Below are 20,190 nucleotides of genomic sequence, written 5' to 3' on the forward strand. Positions count from 1 at the left end.
TGGAAAAGGAGTCCGGCAAGGCTGTATACTGTCGCCCTGCCTATTTAACTTATATGCAGAGCACATCATGAGAAAGGCAGGGCTAGATGAATCAAAAGTTGGAATTAAGATTGCCGGGAGAAATATCAACAACCTAAGATATGCAGATGATACCACTCTAATGGCAGAAAGTGAAGAGGAACTAAAGAGCCTCTTGATGCGGGTGAAGAAGGAGAGTGCAAAAGTTGGCTTGAAACTCAACATTAAGAAAACCAAAATCATGGCATCCGGCCCTCTCAATTCCTGGCAAATAGATGGGGAAGAAATGGAGGTAGTGACAGATTTTATTTTTCTGGGCTCCAAGATCACCTCAGATGGGGACTGCAGCCAAGAAATTAAAAGACGCTTGCTCCTGGGGAGGAAAGCTATGGCAAATCTAGACAGCATACTAAAAAGCAGAGACATCACCCTGCCAACAAAAGTGCGTATAGTCCAGGCCATGGTTTTCCCAGTTGCAATGTATGGCTGTGAAAGTTGGACCATAAGAAAGGCTGAGCGCAAAAGAATTGAGGCCTTTGAACTATGGTGCTGGAGAAGACTCCTGCGAGTCCCTTGGACTGCAAGGCGTTCAAACCGGTCAGTCCTAGAAGAGATCAACCCCGACTGCTCTTTAGAAGGCCAGATCCTGAAGTTGAAACTCAAATACTTTGGTCACCTAATGAGAAGGAAGGACTCACTGGAGAAGGACCTAATGCTGGGAAAGATTGAGGGCAACAGAAGAATGGGACAACAGAGAATGAGATGGCTGGATGGAGTCACTGAAGCAGTAGGTGTGAACTTAAATGGACTCCAGAAGATGGTAGAGGACAGGAAGACCTGGAGGAATGTTGTCCATGGGGTCGCGATGGGTTGGACACGACTTCGCAATTAACAACAACAACAACAACCCAGTACATTCTTTCTACTTGTATAACCCATATGCTCTCTGTAATGCTAAGTTCATTCCCTCAAATTTTGTGCAGAATTAAACATACATACCAGTTCCTCATCTCTTTATGTACCATCTAGATAGTCTGGGAGGTAATGCTAGGAAGCAACCAATAATTTGGTGTCTGCTGATACCAATTGTCTATGAAATGCCCTGGAAGCTAAATTTAGGCTATTGTGTAGGTCATTTTCCAGGTCCCTCACAACATTGCTTTCCCAGAAATGTTACCTGTTCCACAAGCAGGCAATTCGGCTGAGCTGAGTAAATTCCTTGCATGGGTAAGAAAAGAGTGCCAACAAGTTAAATTTAGATTTCTGAGGCACTAGGAATAAGTCTGGAAATAATCCAGGTTATAAAGGGTGGGCTCCATTTCAATCAGAAGAATATTACACACTTACTGTATGTGTAATATACTTTTATAGTAGAACAGTTTAAACTGATGTTGAGCGGGTGGGGAGGGAAACTGTTGTGATATGATGAATACATATTTTAATGGTACTTATAACTCATCCTAATACCAGCAGATTCTAGGCAGCGTACACTACAAATACAAACTACAAGAAACAAAATATACTTCACAATAAAAAGATCATTAGAAAGTAAAAACAAACTCAAAAACAAACCCAAAGGTTGATTGGAAAGAGGGCAAGGGGATGGGGATGATTTTTCTAAGAAATAAGAATAATCAAGAAAACAGAGATCATGTGGATAAATGTGCAGATCACAGGAAATCAAAAGGTGAGAGAGACTGTTTAGGGGCAAATGCCTGGAACTGAAAGCCAAGGTGGAGGGTTGGAGGATTAGACATTAGAGAAACAGAATAGAAACAACCAATAGGACACAGTTGTCTGTTGAAAAGGCAGGGAGGGTATACTAAGGGCAGAAATATCCTGCATGTCAGAAAGGGCAGAGGCTTCCATAAGAACTTACAAATGGAGCAGACCCTTCCACTGAATCACTTTGGATGTCCAGAATCAAGTAAGTGTGAGGTGTTTGCTGCTCTCTTGGCCAAGAAACTAAAGATGACCTACAAATGGAGAGAAATGAAATTATAGAGGCATTGGGAAAAGGCAGCATGGATGACATGCAACCCCAGATAAATATTAGGAAATAAGTATTCTGGACACAACAAATGGATCACATTTCTAAATACCTTAAAAGATTGTATCCTGGAACAGCTAATTAAGAAGCCAGCTGCAAAATTTAAATTCTTGTGATAGAAAACATTCCTTGTGGGAGGGATGGTTTCACATCTTTTGTTTTGACACTGTAAGGGATTGAACTGAGATTAGGCTGTTTGCTTGTGACTGTGTGAGAAATGGATCTCATATGTACCTTCTAGCATATGTTTTGAGTTCAAGCTCACCTTGTCCCCCCCCCATTACCTAAGCATTAATATACAGGCAATGAAGGTCATGCAGTTTATCAGTTTGCATTCTTCCTGATTTCTCACCAACTTTTGTAACAGGGGCCTATGATAGCAATGTTCCCTTTTTTACTATGGATCACTAAACAGAGTGAGAAGAAAACCGATAATAAGGGATCCATCTCTGACAGTCAAACTGCCAAGAATTTTGGAAGTTATTGTTCTGTTGCATCTGGAGAGCACCAGGTATTTGTCTGTTTGTTTGTTTCATGTAGAAACTGCCCATCTCCCTCACAGAGTGACTCTGAGTGGTGTAAAATGAAAATGTTAAAAACAAAAACTGAAAATAAAAAAAATAAAATGGAGGCAAGGATAGTTAAAAATGATATTATATATTGATTAAGGGGCAGGGAGATGGACTTTAGGGCACTAACTTCATGGTTTAGAGTTGGCGATCCAACTGCATAAAAACCTCTGTGCCACATTGGAGGATTTACCATTCTTCAGGAATAAGAACTATAAAAACCCCAAGTTTGATGCTACATTTTCATCCTGGCAGCAGTGGCACAAGCTAGCAGTTGTCAACATTCTCCTGATGTTAAGCAAGCCTCAACCTGCACACACATATGATACAGTTATATGCAGTGAGATCTATCTGAAGCAGTCTTGAATTTCCAGATGTTCACTGCTTGAGTGTCTGACCTTTGAAAAAGTTTGGCAAGTATCTGTAATGAGCAACACAGTTATAATAGAGGAAATGACTATTGGAAACAATTATGATTGTTTTTATATATTATGCATGACCCCAGTTATGTGACTCAGCATCTCTGATCTTAACTATTTTCTCATAAAAAAACAGATTGCCTCAGAAGTTTATGGAGATTTAGCATATATTTGGATATTATAACTTCTGACTTATAAATAAGCAAGCATGTTAAGTATATAAATAAATATATATGTACCTCTTTAAACCTTTCTGGAACTGAGCTTGTATCTGTGGACCTTTCTCATGGAGCTAGATTATGCATAATAGGCAGAAGGAGCAGTTCTGTGCACACCAAGACTAACAAATGAGCAAGAATCATGTGTGATCATGAACAGACTTATTAGTCAATTCCTCAGAAGAATTAGTTAATTCTTCAAAAAGTATATCGGACCACATCATGACCTTCCTACTCCATTTCAGGGGCTAAGAGAGAAACAGAAAAGAAGTGGTTTGTGTTATAAAGGCTTAAAATAAAATGAAACATCTGTTTGGCAAAATGCCAATGTTATAAATAAGTCTCAGAGCATTGATATTCACCCCACTCAACGCATATGCTTCCTCTTTCTCCTTGTTAGCATCAAGAAACAGTCCCAGAGAGCATTAGGTTGCTTTGGAAAAGCAGACAAAAAAAATCTTGGAACTGTTTATGGGAAAATACCTTTATGGACATAGAAGGATATACCTGAGAATGCAGCAGAAAGCAGGAACCAAGTGCTGGATTAATCTCCAGAAAACACATCTCCTGCTATTTCAGTCATATATACTATGGCATGTGTATGTATGTGTTTATGAACATTGTATACAAGTTTATAATTATATGCATTTTCTAATTTTTTTAAAGCTCTTGTGCCATTTTTCATTTTTAACACCACAATTCTTTCCATGTTTTTTTTTCTTAATTCCAGCATAAAGTTGAGAAAATGGCTTCTTAAATTCCATTCACAGATCTGTACAAATTAATGCTATTCTGGGCTGTTCTTTCTGCTAACTTGTATTTATGCACTGTCCTGAGATAAGCCAAGCTTTAGCAGTGGTAGGCAGGCACCCAGTTGGGCTATCATGAACAGCAAATGTTTTTTTCATTTCCCAGTCAGAAAAGGGGGGATTTGCACACTAACAATATGAGTACCTTTAGTTGGTGGACTGAACAGACTGATTTAGAGAGCAAAATGTTTTGGCTAACTCTGGCCCAAAATTCGGCATCAACATAGTTTTCACTTGCATTGCCTGTTTTTTTCCTTTAGAAAGTAGACTGTGTCCTCCCAGCTTGGGCCAAATCTCTTGGGACAAGTCTTTGTGATTGTTAATTTCTCTAAGTGAAAGCAGTGTGGAACACTCCTGAGTCATAAGGCCCCATCTTGAAAACGTGGGATAAAGTTAGTATTAACAACAGTTACACTGAGACAGCTAATCATAATTTCCATAGTAACAGTTCTTTGCCAGCTATCAAAATCTTTTCTCCACATTAGAGTCAAACATATACCTGGACATTTCCACATTTAGGAAAAGAAATGTGGAACCAGGCCTTAGTATAATGGGGAATGAAGAGGGGGAGGATTAAAACAATTTTAAACCCTGGCAATTACCCATATGTTGTACATTGAAAAAGTCCTTCTAATCTCTGCTACGTAATTAGTTTATTCTTCCAGTTCCCTCCAAACATTTTTGGAAATGAAAAAGTATTGGGCAGCTGACTTTTCTTCTAACATTTAAAAGCACAATTTTTTAAAAAACTTATTTTATTTTGGAATATATTATTTCATGTTATTTGCACATGAGATCTTCTAAAGTTTGATTTTTTAATAGGAATGGTCTTTTATCAATTCATGGCATATAATCCGGAACAGACTTCTTCGACCCGGTATTTTCCAGGTGTGTTGAGATGGCAATTCCACAATCTCCTTATCAGCGTGTGCATCTGGAGAATATTGGGTTGAAGAAGGTTGTTGCAGAAGAATCATTTTCCCTGTTTTCTCACTGAAGGCAAGAACAGTGGTAAGACAAAGATGCTTTGCTGCTTATTTATTACTATAATGAAAAAAAAGCACTGTTGGACATGTGCAACATGACCATTATAAACACACTAATAGAAGGTTAATTGAAATACCCATTAAGACGGAATATTAGATACTGGAAGAAAACCAGGGAACTTTATGTACCCTAGAGATGCATGCCAGTACTTCACAGGATTCCTACAATCAGAATACAAATGAACTATATTTTCAGTACTTTATAAAATTGATTTAGTTTTGACTCTTTTCCAAAAATTCAAGGGTTTAGATCTATGGGCAATTCTTTCACCTCACAAATCTCCAGGCACTATTCAATTTCCTACTTTTAAAAACAAATCTTCTTGAGTAACATCAGTGCCCCCCCCCTTTATTTTTAGAAGTGCCTCTGAATTCTAAGCAGACCTTATAAAAATGAAGTTTTATTTTCTTAAAAAATAACATTCTCTTTAGAAAAATAAGGATAGGCAGTCCTATTTTGGACTGTGCCTACCTGCCCAGAAAATTGATATTTTTATAGGTAGCATGGAGCATTCTGGGAGCTAGGGGAACTTGGGTGGCAAGGAACATTCTAGTAAGTCAGTGCCTTATAACTAGTCATGTTCCTCATGGCAGTCATCTTGTAAAAACACCCTAAGATGTCTTCCAAACATGCCAATCACCTCCAAATTGCAGGAATCACCTACCTTATACATACACAGTTCACAGTGCCATAGTGCAAAAATAGTATCAGTGTAACCTGGTACTAATTAGAAATTTCAAGGCATAGGAATAAGCCTTCATTCCTATTTGGTCATCTAATCAACTTTGTGTTTTTATTTGTCATAAGGTAAAGGCTATTATGCTTGAAACAAGAATGTCATTGTTTATTCCAATCCTTTCATCTGAAAATGCATAAACCTCTTCCCTGGAGGACATTTTTGTCGACCAATATTAAAAGGTATTTTTTTATTCATTTGCTTTATTCATTTGACTGACATTTTTGCTTGAAACATTTTCCATGTCTAATTTTATCTAGTGTTTTTTTTATGGGTGGGTGGGATGGGGAAAGTGTGAGAGAACCACCAGCTGAAGGAGAGGAGGCCCCAACTGGAGGTGAGTGGGTAAAAGACATTCCAGCTTAGAGTTCATTCAGGGGAGGAAATGCTTGAGGTCTTCTTTAGGTCTCTGTCTGCCATTTCCCAAGGGAAGGCAAACAATCTGGTGAGATTTTTGTAAACTGATCATCAACAATAAAGAACCCCATTTTATCATTCTGGAGTTGTTCTGGTTGCTTGTGCTTGACAGATACCCAAGTTGAAAACTCAGCATAAAAATACATGAAAAAAGTAAGCAGCTAAGCTATTCACTATCTATACTGATATACTGTCTAATTGTAGACCCAAAACCTGTATGAAACTAATCAGGATAAGAAAATCACATTGCAGCAACCAAGTTGAATGGGGCACAATGGATGAGGAGCTGAGAAGGAAGAGCGTGAAGAGACTCAATAATATTATTAAGTTGATGGGGAAACTTCATTAAATTGCAAAGTAGTTTGCTCAGAAGGGCTAACCAACTTCAGCCTGGATACAACTTCAGTATTTCAGCTTTTCTGGCTGCAAACCAAATAGCATCTCCCAGTTTGCATGCTGCAATATTTCATTATATGCCAATTATGGGTTTTCTCCACAATATTTTGAAGGATGAAATCAGCCCATTAGATCGCAAACTAGGCTGAGGCTTTGAAGCTTCCCTTCCTGATATTTTACAGGAACTCTTTTTTTTTCCTGGCTCACTCAGTGAATTGCATTAGTTTGCCTGAACCATGAACTCACTGCCTTAAATCCAATGAGTAAGCTAAGAAGTGTACTGAGCTAAAGAGCAGGTCATAACTTGCATTGATGTATTGATATAAAAACCAGAAGGAAAGGTATGTAGATAAACCCTATTAGATTGGGAAACAATAAAAACAAGGAGACAAGTAATATTGGCATTTGAGTTAAAGTATCTTGTGCACATTTGAATGCTCTTAACTTTGAACAATACATGTGTGTGTGTGTGTGTGTGTGTGCAGACTGAATCTGCAAATAACGACACAGTAATTGCATGGACATAAATAACTAAAGTGAAACATAAAATCCTAATATATTATATCAGATGAGTTTAAATTAAAATCAGATGCACAGGAAAAGAAATGCTGATACCTCACATTACCTATAAAAGAAGGTGATCCTAAAATACTAATGATCACTAAGAAGTTGCTGATGTTTCCAAGTGACCAAGTCTGACAAAATCTTGCTTTTGTACATCTCATAACTGCTCATTTACAGGAAAAAGGAAATAGATTCCCAACACAAAGATTGGGAAATAGATTCCCAACACAAAGATAATCCATTTGTATCACTTTTCCAGTACTATCATTTTCTTGGACATGCAGGATTTTAAGGAGTTGTGGCTGAATTCTCAACATTACCAAGACACAGTAATTGGCACCAATTAAATTGCTACATTCATGTTTGAATTGCTTTTACTGGCAAGTCTCATTGTCTTATTTATACTGAGAGTATACTGAAAATATGTTTGCTTGTGGTTTACTCTGAATCAGGGCCAGGAGAAAACAAATCATCTTGAGTCTCCATTCTAAAGATGGTGTTCCCTCTTTGTAAACTAGACGCCACCTCAGTTCTGTGGCATTATTTATCTTTCTCTCTTGCCTTGGACAAGCTATAAAATAATTTTTTTATTTCTTTGGGGCTTGTGGATGCATTTTTTTTTAAAATATTCCTGATTTCTAAAGAACTGCAGACTTGGGCATTTTCCAACACATAGTTGAAACTAGGAGAAAAATTCTTTCAAGCTGGAGAAGCCAGAATATTAACTGTTCAGTCCCCAAATATCAGAGCTTGATATAAACCCCATATAGATCACTGAGAATGAAAATTGGCTGAAGTCATGCAATGTCCAGGTTTCTCCCCTACCCCCAAGGATTTTTATATCATTGGATGAAAAATGCAAAATTTATGGAGCTATAGAATTTGTCATAACAGGAGGAAAATCATAGCGACCCATATTGTGTATATACTAAGTCAGTAAGGAGAGAAATACTAAAGGATACTAAGACAAACTATCAACCTCCCTATCCAACATTAGATAACTGAATGACAAAAATGACAAGATGGCCATGTATTTTCCCAGACATTTTTTGGGGGGGTCATTCTCTATTTCTGACTGTTCTTTGCCATATTCTCCAGGTTTAAGTTCCCAAAGAGATATTTTCAGACTTGTATCTTCCTTCCAGTGATGTTCTTGCTGCTGTGAGCATATATAGAAGCTCAGTAAATTATGGGATTTTTTTTCTAGGATTCTATGTAATAAGAAGAAATGTAGTTTCATTTCAAATTTGATTTTCATAATTTTCTGTATTGTACTATGTATATATGTTTTCAGTACTTTTTTACTTGTCACCACATACTGTAAAATGTTCCTTCTGTTTCATGGCATTTCATGTTTTGTGGTATTTGTAACATTTATTACTGCATGATTTATGAATCTTAAGGATTGTTGATAGAGTTGGATAATTTCTGTATATATTTGCCACTATATTATGGTGCCATGAGATGCTTTGTCACTGCTGTGATACAGAGCTATCCCACAGGCTTTTAATACGTTCACACTAAAAGCAGTGTTCTGGAAATGAGTTGAAGCATTTCTTTGTTTTAGTTATTGCAAAAGAACTACCCACTAAGACTTGCAGAAATCCTACTGCCTTAGCTTTTATTTTATTTCTGCAAGATTTTTTTTTTAATTTTCTTTCATTCTTTATAAAAACAAGCCAATCTCTGTGAAAGTCAAAAGATCTCAGTGAGAAAGGAGATTATTCTTACTGCTGGGAATATGAAAGAGTAGACTCTTGTGTTCCCAACATTCATTCTCTTCTTTTCCTGGACTAGAAGGCCTCCAAGATCTGTTCCAGCTTCTTTTCTGTTCTGTTTTGTTCTGTTCTGTTCTGTTCCGTTCCACTCCGTTCCATTCCATGCTATTTTAATTTAACTTAATATACTTTTTCTTCCACGTCAATTGATGAATTTTTAAGGAACACTGGAGGCTGAATGAATTTGTTCTTAGCTTACTTAGTCTTTACAACAGGAACAAAATTGAAGAAATTGTAATCAAGAATGAAGAAGAATGTATCCCTCCCACACCTCAGTGGCATGTTGGTCCCTTGTTTTTGTTTTTTGGGATGCCTTGCTTACAAAAATATTTCCTTTTAATAAAAAATGATGGATTCACAGCTCTCGTGCATTTTTATCTGACAGCATGATAACACTTTGTTCCTGTAAAGATACATTCTTCTTATGAACTGCTTTTTAAGTTCAATTACCTATGGTCTACTTGTTACTTTTTTTCCTCACCGATTTGAATTGGCTAGTCTAGACTTCCCGCTCCCTTACACTAAAAAAGATAACAAGTATTTAAATAAACAATAGATAGGATCCAAATATCTAAACAAAGCCACAAATATTTTTGTTGTGCACTTTAACTTTTGCAATTTTACATTCCAGTAGCAACTGATCAGTAGAATACCAAGGGGATATTAATAAGCTTAGAAATATGGGTGTGCATGTTTGAAACAGAGAGTAAACCCATGGTTTCTACAAGTAATATTAATATATTCAGAGAGTATACAAGCAATAACTTATAATAATGCATAATTAAGCAGAAACTTAATTATGCCCCGTTACTCATCAGATTGGAAAGGACTCTGTAGATTTATTTAAACATGAATGCCAAGAAACAACACATGCATTCCTTTCATACATTTTAAAGGGATTTTTTCCCCCTTTTTGTTTATACAAACGAACACAATTCCCAGCATCATTTGTTATGTCTTTTAGTTATCTGCCAGGATAAGCCAGACCAGAACAATTTGAAAGTCAGAACAAGCTTTAACTTTGTATCCATTACAATCAATGAGAACATTGTCCTGAACTGTAACAGAGTCAAATGATTCAAATCACAATTCTCAGGTCATAGACTAACACTAACAATAAAGAGTATCTATTAATCTATGTGTTCTTTTAAACCAGAGTCAAGAAGTAATAAAAGAAACTTATCTCACAGGGTTGTGGTGGAGAAAACAGGAGGCAGGAATACATTTAGCAATCATAATTGGGCCTGGCAACTAGGTTGTTAAGCGAAATGCTTGCTTTATAGATTTGAAAAAGTCATAAATGTGAGTGTGAATGGTAGCTAAATGAGACAGTTATTAAACAAAACTACTTTTATTAGATATGTTTGTCACCTTGAGTTATACATAAAAAAGGTGGAATTATCCTGCGACAATACCTCTAATATCATAAAACATCTTCCTATCCCAGATCTTTGGGAAGGACTTGATAAGGGGGTAAAAATGCCAAATCCAGTCTGAACATTTGGCTGTGTGACTAACCATAATGGGGGAAAAAAAAAATCAGCACCTGAAAATTGCAAAAGGCAGCTTTGCATGAAACAGTTTACATCCAGCAACAGTATCTTTAATGCCCTCAAACAATATCATCTGCCACTCCCAGGTCCTTGGGAAGGATTCAAACAGTGGATAAAAATGCCAACTCTAGCCTAGGCATTGTGCTGTGTGATCCATCATCATCATCATCATCATCATAAATCTACCTACCCCAGGTCTTTAGGAAGGAATGGATGGGAAGGCAAAAATGCCAAATCCAGTCTAAACATTTGGCTGACTATGACCAACCATAAAATTGTGACGCTAGAGGTGGTTTCTGAACTTTAAACATTGTAGTCATAGCCCAAGAAAAGATTCATGGAAGAATTGCACATATGCTGCTATACATGAAGATCATATAGATGAGTTGTGCCGTTTGTCATCGAAACCCTGAGATTAAGGGGAAGGGGCTAGTATCAGGCATTCTGTCTTGCTTAGTGGCAGTAACTGCAAGGAGCTGACAGTTCCAGACTGCCTGACACATTGCTTGCACATGTCCCACTGCATGTTAGCTTTAGTACTTTATCATACTAAAGCTGGCAATGTTAGGGATAGACAAAGAACAGAAGAGGTCAGTGGGGAATACTGTAGAGGTCAGGCAGTAGGTCAGGAGTACCAACAGAAGGCTAGAGGTTAAAGCTGAGCCCAGGCAAAATTAATGTTGTGCTTTTAGCAGGACAGCAGTAGGAAAATGCAAGTGGGATCACACCAAATAAAAGAAGAGCAAAGGGCTCTGATAACAGCTATTCAAATTGTAACTTTCCTCAATAAATACAAGACTCAGGCCTAGAGAAGTAAAATGTCCATAAACTTTGAAGTCATGAAGAAAAACTCAAGTGTCTTGAGTTTTCTATCACTTAAGCTTATATCCTCTGTTACCCTTACTTTCTATGAAAGCAGGTTAGCACAAGAATTTCAATCAGAAATTTTCTACATCCAAGAGAATTTTCTCTTGGAAACTACCACTTCCTGCTTCTGTCAACTTCAAGGTCTTCCTTCTCTTGGTTTTCTAACGCCAGAATCTTCCTCCAGGACAGGAGAGGATATCAATCAAGTTACAAGCCAGAAGAAAGCTGAATATCCAAAACCAAATACAGAATTAGAATTCAGTTACCACAATCCATGGAAAAACAGTTAGGAAAAGCAATGTAGAGGGGGTTCTTTTACTCAATACAGGTTTTATTACATATATAATTTTATATGCCTCATACTTGTTCTTACTCTCGGATCAATTAATGCTTCCTAGAGTATGTTATGTCCCAACTAGTTTAAATACTGTGTCTGACTGTTAATCAGGTGGGAAGTATTTTTTTTCCAGGCAGGAAATATTGCCTAGAAGACAATTTTCTTCAAATTCCAGCATGCTTGACTCTTGGAGATCTAAAATGTTGAAGGGCTGCGTAGAGTGGCTAGAAGTCCATTTTCATAAATGATGGTCTAGAATTTTAAGTTTTCTGGTGATGTTTCAATTCCCATATCTTTGGTGACCCAGAATAATCAACCAGCTGACCAGAACAAAAGCAACCATATAAATCTTTAGTATCCAGATTTCTGTCTGATATTCAAGTACTAATTTATTAATCATATGGCAGCAAGTCTCACAAAATTTAGACCATCATCCTCCAAATCTGGCTGGTAGACCTACTGTACTACTTTTATATTCAGATAATGCAGCCATCATTTCTATTTCACCCATTGGCTTGAAGAGAAACCCTAAGTCAAGTGCGCAAACTATTTAATTATTAATTAGCAAAAAAATAAAAACCATGGTTGTTTCAAAAAGCTTTTTAGACAGAAGTATAGGAGACAAGTGAAAGGGAATAACACTGAATGGGTTCAGGCCTTCAAATATCTGGGACTTGTTTTCTATGCCACTGGCTTATGCAGGCTCCAAACTCAACCTCTATAAGTAGTTGCCATACTAAGATTTTTCGGTATGATAGAAGGTAATTACATACCTAGTGGAGTAAAAGTATTTGAAGCCAAAGTAATAATGCAGCTGTCTTAAAACTTCCAAGTATGTGCATATAAGAATTTAGAACCATTAGATGTTGCTCTCCACCACTGACCCCCAGTTGTACAATCTGTTTTACACTTTGTGTAGAAACTACTTGGTACCACTCTAAGGCACTATAGAGTCTTCTCTGATGTATTGATTTCAATGGGACTGATGGCCAAAGCATCTTTCAAGCAACATGCCAGATATATAGTCCTGCAAAATGATCTTAGCCAAGTTCCACCATATATTAAATGAATTCACAAAAATGTACAATATTATTCCTCAACACACAAGATCTTTTACATTAGCCTGCCCTAATGCTCTTTTGGAAGGAAGATTCTAGAATATATCTAAAGAGCTGCTGCTACCTCTGTCCCTCTGGTGAAGAAGAAATTGTAAATGTGGGTCATGTGTTACTACTGCTTTTTTAGTAGAAATCTACAAGATATGTATATTTCTCCATTTACCATATGATACCTAGTCAGGTTGGAGGCTGATTACCTTAGTCTTCTGTTAACTGACCAGAAGGCAGGGATTTTAGATACAGTAGTGGCCAAAATTGTGGAAACCTTTTGGGAAAAGTATTTTTGAGGTTTGATGGCTAATAACACCATTTTTTTTGGAGTAGTACCATAAAATTATATATCAATGAAAAGATAATTTAATCAAGAATGTAATACAACATAGTATTCTATTTATTATCTGTACTATATTCTATGAAAAGTTATAGCCAAATAACCAGAAAAATGAAACACAACTTGCTTAGGTTGATATCAGGTAGCTTTCCTTCATCTGATTGTAGCCAATGAGCAGGAGTGTTTAGAGAGCCAATCAGGTGTCATCTTGTTTTGGCAATGAGCCAATCAGATCACAGTAGGATTCAGTTATTGATGTCATGTATTGAAGCTGAGAGGAGGACATTTGTCAGTGTGTTATGTGATCGCTATCAAGTTGGTTGTGGTTTTTTGTGTTCTTTCATTTAGTGAGCTTGTAAAATGTAAAAAAATTAAAGTAATGGTGCAAAGAGTTGACTGGTTGCCCAGAAAGCAATGTAAAGTAGTATTATTAAGTGAACAAGGCTACAGTTATAAAAAAATTAGAAGAAAAATTGGTGGAAACTTAACCAAAGTGTACAACATTTCTACTGTACACTTTTCCCAAAAGGTTTCCACAATTTTGGCTACTACTGTAGGGTAGCCCAGTTTTGTGTCAGAACTATGATCAAAGATAAATAGCTGCACCATGTGAAGTGATGCTGAACTTTGCCTATGTTGCCATAATTCAATATATCTTATAATCCTGTCTACCTTATACAAAAGCATTCCATGTCTTATCTTGGTATTTTCTTGCTGTGATTGGTTGGATCATAACTCTCATAATCCCAGTCAAGCCCTAGTAGGGCTTCAGCAGGTACAAGATTCAGTACAGTATAAGTTGGGATAACTTTACATTCTCATAAAATCTTATAGATCCTCTTTTACATCTTCTCTATATATCTATAGTTATCTATCTTAATTAAGTAAAACATTTAGACTATAGTTTGTAATTTTATAAGTTTCTATCTGGCTTTAATCCATATACTTTGCAATTCTATGACAATAATTCTTAATTTTTACTTTTGTATTATTTCAGTATGATGTTTTACTTCTATTTTAGAACAATTGTTATGTTGCTTTATGTTGGTCTATGACCAAAATAAGCAATTAAACACAGAGACTAATGAATTAATTGGAAATAGTGATCACGATGTAATTCCTGTGAAACACATGAGTGCACCAAGGGGGGGGGAAGACTACTATTAGTACATTTGATTTAAAAAGAAGTGATTTCTCTAAATAGTAAACGTTTTTTAAAAATGCTTAGAGATCTCAGTATTTTAAAAAATGTTATCATACAAGCTAATTAGAATATTGCATATTGAAGCTAAAACTTAGATTAGAGGCTCTCTTGTGTCTAGCTTAGGACCTGGTGTTTACAGTATAGTGATCCATCCATGTAATTCTGGTGGAAGCAATGTGGAAGTCATTTGCCATTGCCTTTTTTCAAAGGGGTGTTTTTTTTTTCAGTTTCCCATATGTGCTTTCCTGATCCAACTAATACAGCCAAGTTCTTTGCTCTGGCAATGTTAGTTAAAAGCTACTTACAGTTAGAAGCTGCAACTAACCAGAATACTTTATAATACATTTGAAGCAAGAAAAGTTGGGGGGAGTTGGCAGGCTATCAGACAATAGTTATCTACAGACAGAAATGGAATTGGAAGATGCAAGATAGTTGTCAAGACTGCTAACATCGGATGTTCTTGCTTGACATAAATGAAGAAGCAGACCTGTTTTATTTAACCTATATATCACTTCTAGAGTTAAAGTCAAACAATGTTAGAATAGCGGATAATCGGGAATAGATAGCCACAACCATATCTCAGTACAGTATTTCCAAGGTCAGATGTTGTAACTAGAGGAGTTACCTTCCCACTTCAAACTAATTGGAGAACATGATTGATGACTGTTAAATGAAGGAGTGAGTTATGCTTTGTTATGGGTGATTGGGGGAGGGAGGATTCAGTTTTTGACTACATTATGTAGGTGTGGAAGCTATGTAGCAATAAAAGGATTCTTTAAGGTAAACAAAGCCTCAACGTTCTTTGAAAAGCTGCTTCTTTCAGAACCATGACAATAGTGATACAAACAGAGGTAACCAGATGAAATCATAGGCCCCCCGTGAGAAATCATAACTAAATAAATCCCTGGGTCCAGACAATATCCACACAAGGATACTGGGTGGATACTCAGAATTTAATACAGTAAAAACAAATGTGAAGTTGCTGATCTTCTAATGCAAACATTCAACTTTTTCCTAGAAAATATCTTTTGACTCGGAGGACTGGCAAATAAATAACCTAACCCTCTTGCATTTTTCCTAATTCTAATGCATTCTCAAATGCAGATAGTGTATTTCATTCCTGTTCAGTACTTGGGGGGGGGGGAAAGCATGTCATTTTCTATTTAACTTCAAGGCTGCATTTGAGCAATTCATGTGTGCCAGATGCAGCAAAGATAGCTGAGCTAACAGATTAACCAGGGATTCTATCCACTGCTTAGAAGTAGAAAATCAGTTCAGTCTAAGCTCAGGCACTGAGCCTTGCAGTTCAGAAGTAGCTGCCACAGCAGCAATGGGAGAATGGAAGTGGAGAGGGAACATCTCTGCTGCATTTGCTTCCTTGGCTGGGCAGTAGTCTAAATCTCTCCATGTTCCTTCAGAATAAAGCCTAGCTGGAAGAATTAAAAAAAAAAAACCCATCAAATTCAGTCTAGGCAAGGAGTCCTGGGCTCAGGGCATATTCTCTGTAGGGTTCTGGCACTCAAGGTCTGTTTGTTGTTTTCCTGAAGGATCCAGAGTTGGGTATACTTCAAAGAAAAGCTTCAGAAAAGCAGAGGAGAGTTAAATAACCTAAAATGCATCACGAGAAGTCATCAAACTCTAATTGCAGTTGGACTGCCAATAAATTTAAAATAATAATAATGAGCAGGTTAAAATAGTGTAGGTTTTACTAATACAGACTGATAAAATCTTGGCTTGTAACACACCAGATGTAACTGTGGTTGAAACAAAGAAAGTGTGGATAATTGATATGGCACTTTACCAGGGATAGGCAACCTTGGCTCTTTTATGACTCATGGACTTCAACTCCCAGAATTCCTGAGCTAGTATAGCTGGCTCAGGAATTCTGGGAGTTGAAGTCCACGAGTCATAAAAGAACCAAGGTTGGCTACCCCTGCTTATACTATACTAGGGAATAGTCAAATAAAAGACAAAGAATTGGAAAAGATAACAAAGTATCAAGATCTGAAAATAGAAATTGAGACATTATGGCGTAAACTGGCCATGGTAGTCCCAGTTGTCATTGGCACACTGGATACCATACCAAAACTACTGGATAGAAAATCTGCACATTGAGAAAATTACTGTCAACTGCAAAAGGCCATACTGCTTGGATCTGCACATATACTATGCTGATATATTGCAGCATCCTAGATTCTTGGAAAGAACTTAATGCATAATAAGGCCAATACCAGCTAAATAACTTCCAGCCATAGCTTTACATTATTGGGAATAAATAATAGACACTTTGAAACATGAATTATTATAAAATTAATATATACAATATTGTTCAGTTCAAACCTTCCCTCCCCAAAAAAGAAACATATAAAAGAAAGGATGAAATTTATTTTAGTAACAAGAAAGCAAGCCCATGTTACAACTGTGTTTCTTTCAGATAAACAGAGGGATGTTCAAATAAACAGCTATGGCCGTGGTGGCAAACCTATGGCACGGGAGCCGTCCCTGTGGGCACATGTGCCATCGTCCCACAGTGAGGCTGGGCCAGGCTGCTCCCCTCCGCCTCTCCACATGTGCCTGTGCTCTTGCTCTCTCTTGACCGTGGGGGGGGGGCGTGAAATTGCTCTGGAAGCATAGATCCGGGTGGCAGAGGCCATGCCCACCCAGTGGGCCATGCCCACCCAGAGACCCACTCCCATCCAGCACCCAGCAATACATAAGTGGGTTTTGGGTTGCAGTTTGGACATACGGTTTCTAAAAGGTTCGCCACCCCTGGGCTATGGGATTTGTGTTCCTGCCTCATAGCTGTATTTTAGTTACCTATGCATTTTAATCTAGATGGCTGAATATTGAATATATTAGTATTGTCATCATGGCATTCTACAGACCAGTTAATTTTGCTGTATCGACAACTGAATTTGAAATGAACTTGTTTCTCAAAGATCACCCAGGAAGTTAATTTTTGAAACTGAAATCAGGATTTGTAGCAAGTACCGGTAGCTTGTGTTCTTTTATATCAGTGGTTAAGAAGATGCCCTACAAAACACACATGCACTGAAATGTACTACACACTGAGAAATACTGGTGTGATGAAGTACCCACTTTGGCGAGTTCATAGGTCAAGTAATAGAAAAGTTCTAAATGAGCTCTTCTGAGCTCACAATACTTGTTTCAAATTCGAGACAGGTTGTTCCAGCATTACTGGAAGCATCCCAATACTGCTCCAGCCATTCCAGAAGTGTTTTATGCTCAATTGTTCTAATTTGTGTTCAGAATGGGAGCTTTGGATCTTGAAATGGGGATGTTTCAAGTTTCAGATTGGTTAAAACAGCACAGAGATATTACAGAAAAGTCAGAAAAATTGTCATGTACTAAGGTATTTTGATACCAGGGCACCCCCCTCTCAGAATGTTTTGAATTCAATATATTTTTCTTGAGGCATAAATGCCAACACTTTATAAAGGAGAAAAATTAAGAAGCAGGTGATACAGAAGATGCCTGAAACATGGAAAAGGATAACTAGCCATTTCTATCTTTCCAGGAGATATTGCTATAGTAGCAACTATGCTAAAAGTTTTCTCTTCTGCAATTATCAGCAATATTCTGAGAACAGAGTACAATATTATATCGTTTCTTTTCACACTTTTAGTGTTTGGATCTCCAGAAAGCCGTTTTCACACATCATGGAGTTTATCTTTAACTAATGAAAGTAAAGCCGGTACAGTATTACTGGTAGTACCCCTGAAATCTGAGTTTAAAACGATCACAAAAAAGGATGATACACAGGGCAGAGGGAGATGCTATCAACCATCCTCAGGGAAACCAATAGACTTTTTTCTTTTTGAGTCCTTAGGATGTTGTAAACAATTTATGTTTCAAGTGCTAGCCACTGTATTTTATTGGATGGAGACAAACAGGAGAAAATCTTAAACTGAAATTAGGAGATGGGGTCTTTGGGCTGAAAGCTCAGGTTTGTCCCCCATTTCTCTTTCAGACCTTAGAAGTTCAGCCCCTGAAACAAGGGGTTTGTAATTCCACTTTATCTTGAGATGTTCTTTGGAAAGCAGCGAAAGAAAGAAATTGACAGAAAATGAAGCGTTTAAATCTTTGCAAATGCTGTGTTTTGCCCTTTTGGAAACCGATCCCAAAAGCCCTCCACATTTGGATCTGTTAAGAAAAAAAGTTTCCATTTGCAACTTGTTTTTTAGGCTGGTACAGCATATAAGAGCTGGAGAACTAAAAGCAAAGGAGACTATGGAAGGGCTTACCTTAACTTTGCAGAAAGGGCGGATCTGCTTTTGCCCAAGAGAGCCCAGAACTTGCGGGGACTCCCCTCCAAACTTCGTTTTATCTTTCTTCTGAAGTTTCTCCGACTGCCCCGAGTCCTTCAGCTGAGCGATGCAGTCTTGCAAAAAAAAAGAAAAAAAAAAAGGAAAGGAAAAAAAAGGGGGAGAAAAAAAAATGCGTGGGGAGGGTTGTCTGAAGCTTAAAGGGGCGGGACTGGGGGGAAGGAGGATGCCCAGAGCGCCCACTGCCTGGCTAGAGCCTCTGGTTTGTTTTTTTATTGCCCCCCAGAGTATTCGTCACAGGATCCTAAACCGAGCCTTTTTCTCCAGCTCTGCAGCGGTTCTTTTAAAGCAACAAGAAGCCTTTGCCAGGAATGAGGTTTTGCGGTTGTTGATTTAATCCTACTTTGGGTTCAAACTTTTTGGATCGTATTCCAGACAGAGACAGAAAGGATGGAAAAGGGAAAGGCAAAAAAAGAGAGAGAGAGGAACCCTTTTGCTTCTTTTCCTTTCTGCAGGAGAGGCAAATTAGGGATCGGGGCGGGGGGGGGGGCTAGCTTCAAGTAACTGGAATTGGGAGATGCAAAAAATGTTGCAGCCCAAAGAGGCGGCAGGTCAAAAAAAACATCGGAGGGAAACGACAGAGGGAGGAAAGCTGGTGTGAACGGCCCGGATTCCCTCCTCCAAACGGAACAATCCCATCTGAATCGGTGCGTGCACGTGTCGGTGCACGGTGCAGAAATCTACCGTCCTTTCAAAACTGGGCTTTTAAGGGTTGCGAGCTCTCAACCCCATCTCTCTCTCTCCCTCTCTCTCTCTCTGTGGTGTGGATGCCTGCTTTCGATTCTGGCCTCCCTCCCCCCCCCCCCATTCCTTCTAGCCTCCATCTTTCCCTCCTCTCTCGGTTCGCCCCTTTCTCAGGATATGAGGAAATGTTTAGAAAATCCGCGGCCGACGCCAGCCGCTGACTCATGTTTTCATTAAAGAAGGGAGGCCTCGCGCCACATGTGAGGAGCGCTGCCCGCGCGCCCGCTCCTCCTCCTCCTCCTCTGGCCCCGCCTCCGCTCCCCTCCCTCGCACCTCCTTGGCGCGGAGTGGGAAACCTGGAGGGGCGTCCGGACCGGAGGAGTGGGGGGAGGCAGACGTAGTGGGGCTTATCGGCGGAGATAACTTCGAGTTACTGACCTGCCTTGTTCTTTGTTTGCTGGGAGGGAGGGATCGCTGTTTATCACCTTAAAAGGGTTTTTTTTTTTGTTGTTTTTGTTTTTGCAAAGGACACAACCAAGGGCTGGTTGACACAGAGACTCTAGGGGGGACGCGCGCGTGTGAATCACAGTTTGCTTTCTGGGTCGACAGCTTCCCCGAATAGGGGCTGTTTAGGAGGCCCCGAGAGCCTCCTGCACAAAAGGCCATATGGTGGGTGGGTGGGTTGTTTGAGTGTAGGCATGAAGAAAAGAAACGAGATACGGGTTTTGC

The 20,190-nt window shown here is 38.4% G+C and overlaps 1 protein-coding gene across 2 annotated transcripts in view; it reads right to left on the minus strand.

Moving 5' to 3' along the window:
• The window catches only part of PDGFRB (platelet derived growth factor receptor beta), a 95,195-nt gene extending 75,939 nt beyond the window's left edge, over nucleotides 1-19,256 (minus strand). For both annotated transcript variants that reach the window (XM_039340875.1, XM_039340876.1), the window contains exon 1: nucleotides 18,697-19,256. The gene's annotated coding sequence lies outside the window, so the exon portion shown is untranslated. The remainder of the gene's footprint in view (nucleotides 1-18,696) is intronic.
• Between the last annotated feature and the right edge of the window lie 934 nt (nucleotides 19,257-20,190).

Source organism: Crotalus tigris, unplaced genomic scaffold (genome assembly GCF_016545835.1).
Source record: "Crotalus tigris isolate CLP2741 ecotype Arizona unplaced genomic scaffold, ASM1654583v1 scf7180000017754.2947050, whole genome shotgun sequence".
Classification (NCBI taxonomy): Eukaryota; Metazoa; Chordata; class Lepidosauria; order Squamata; family Viperidae; genus Crotalus; species Crotalus tigris.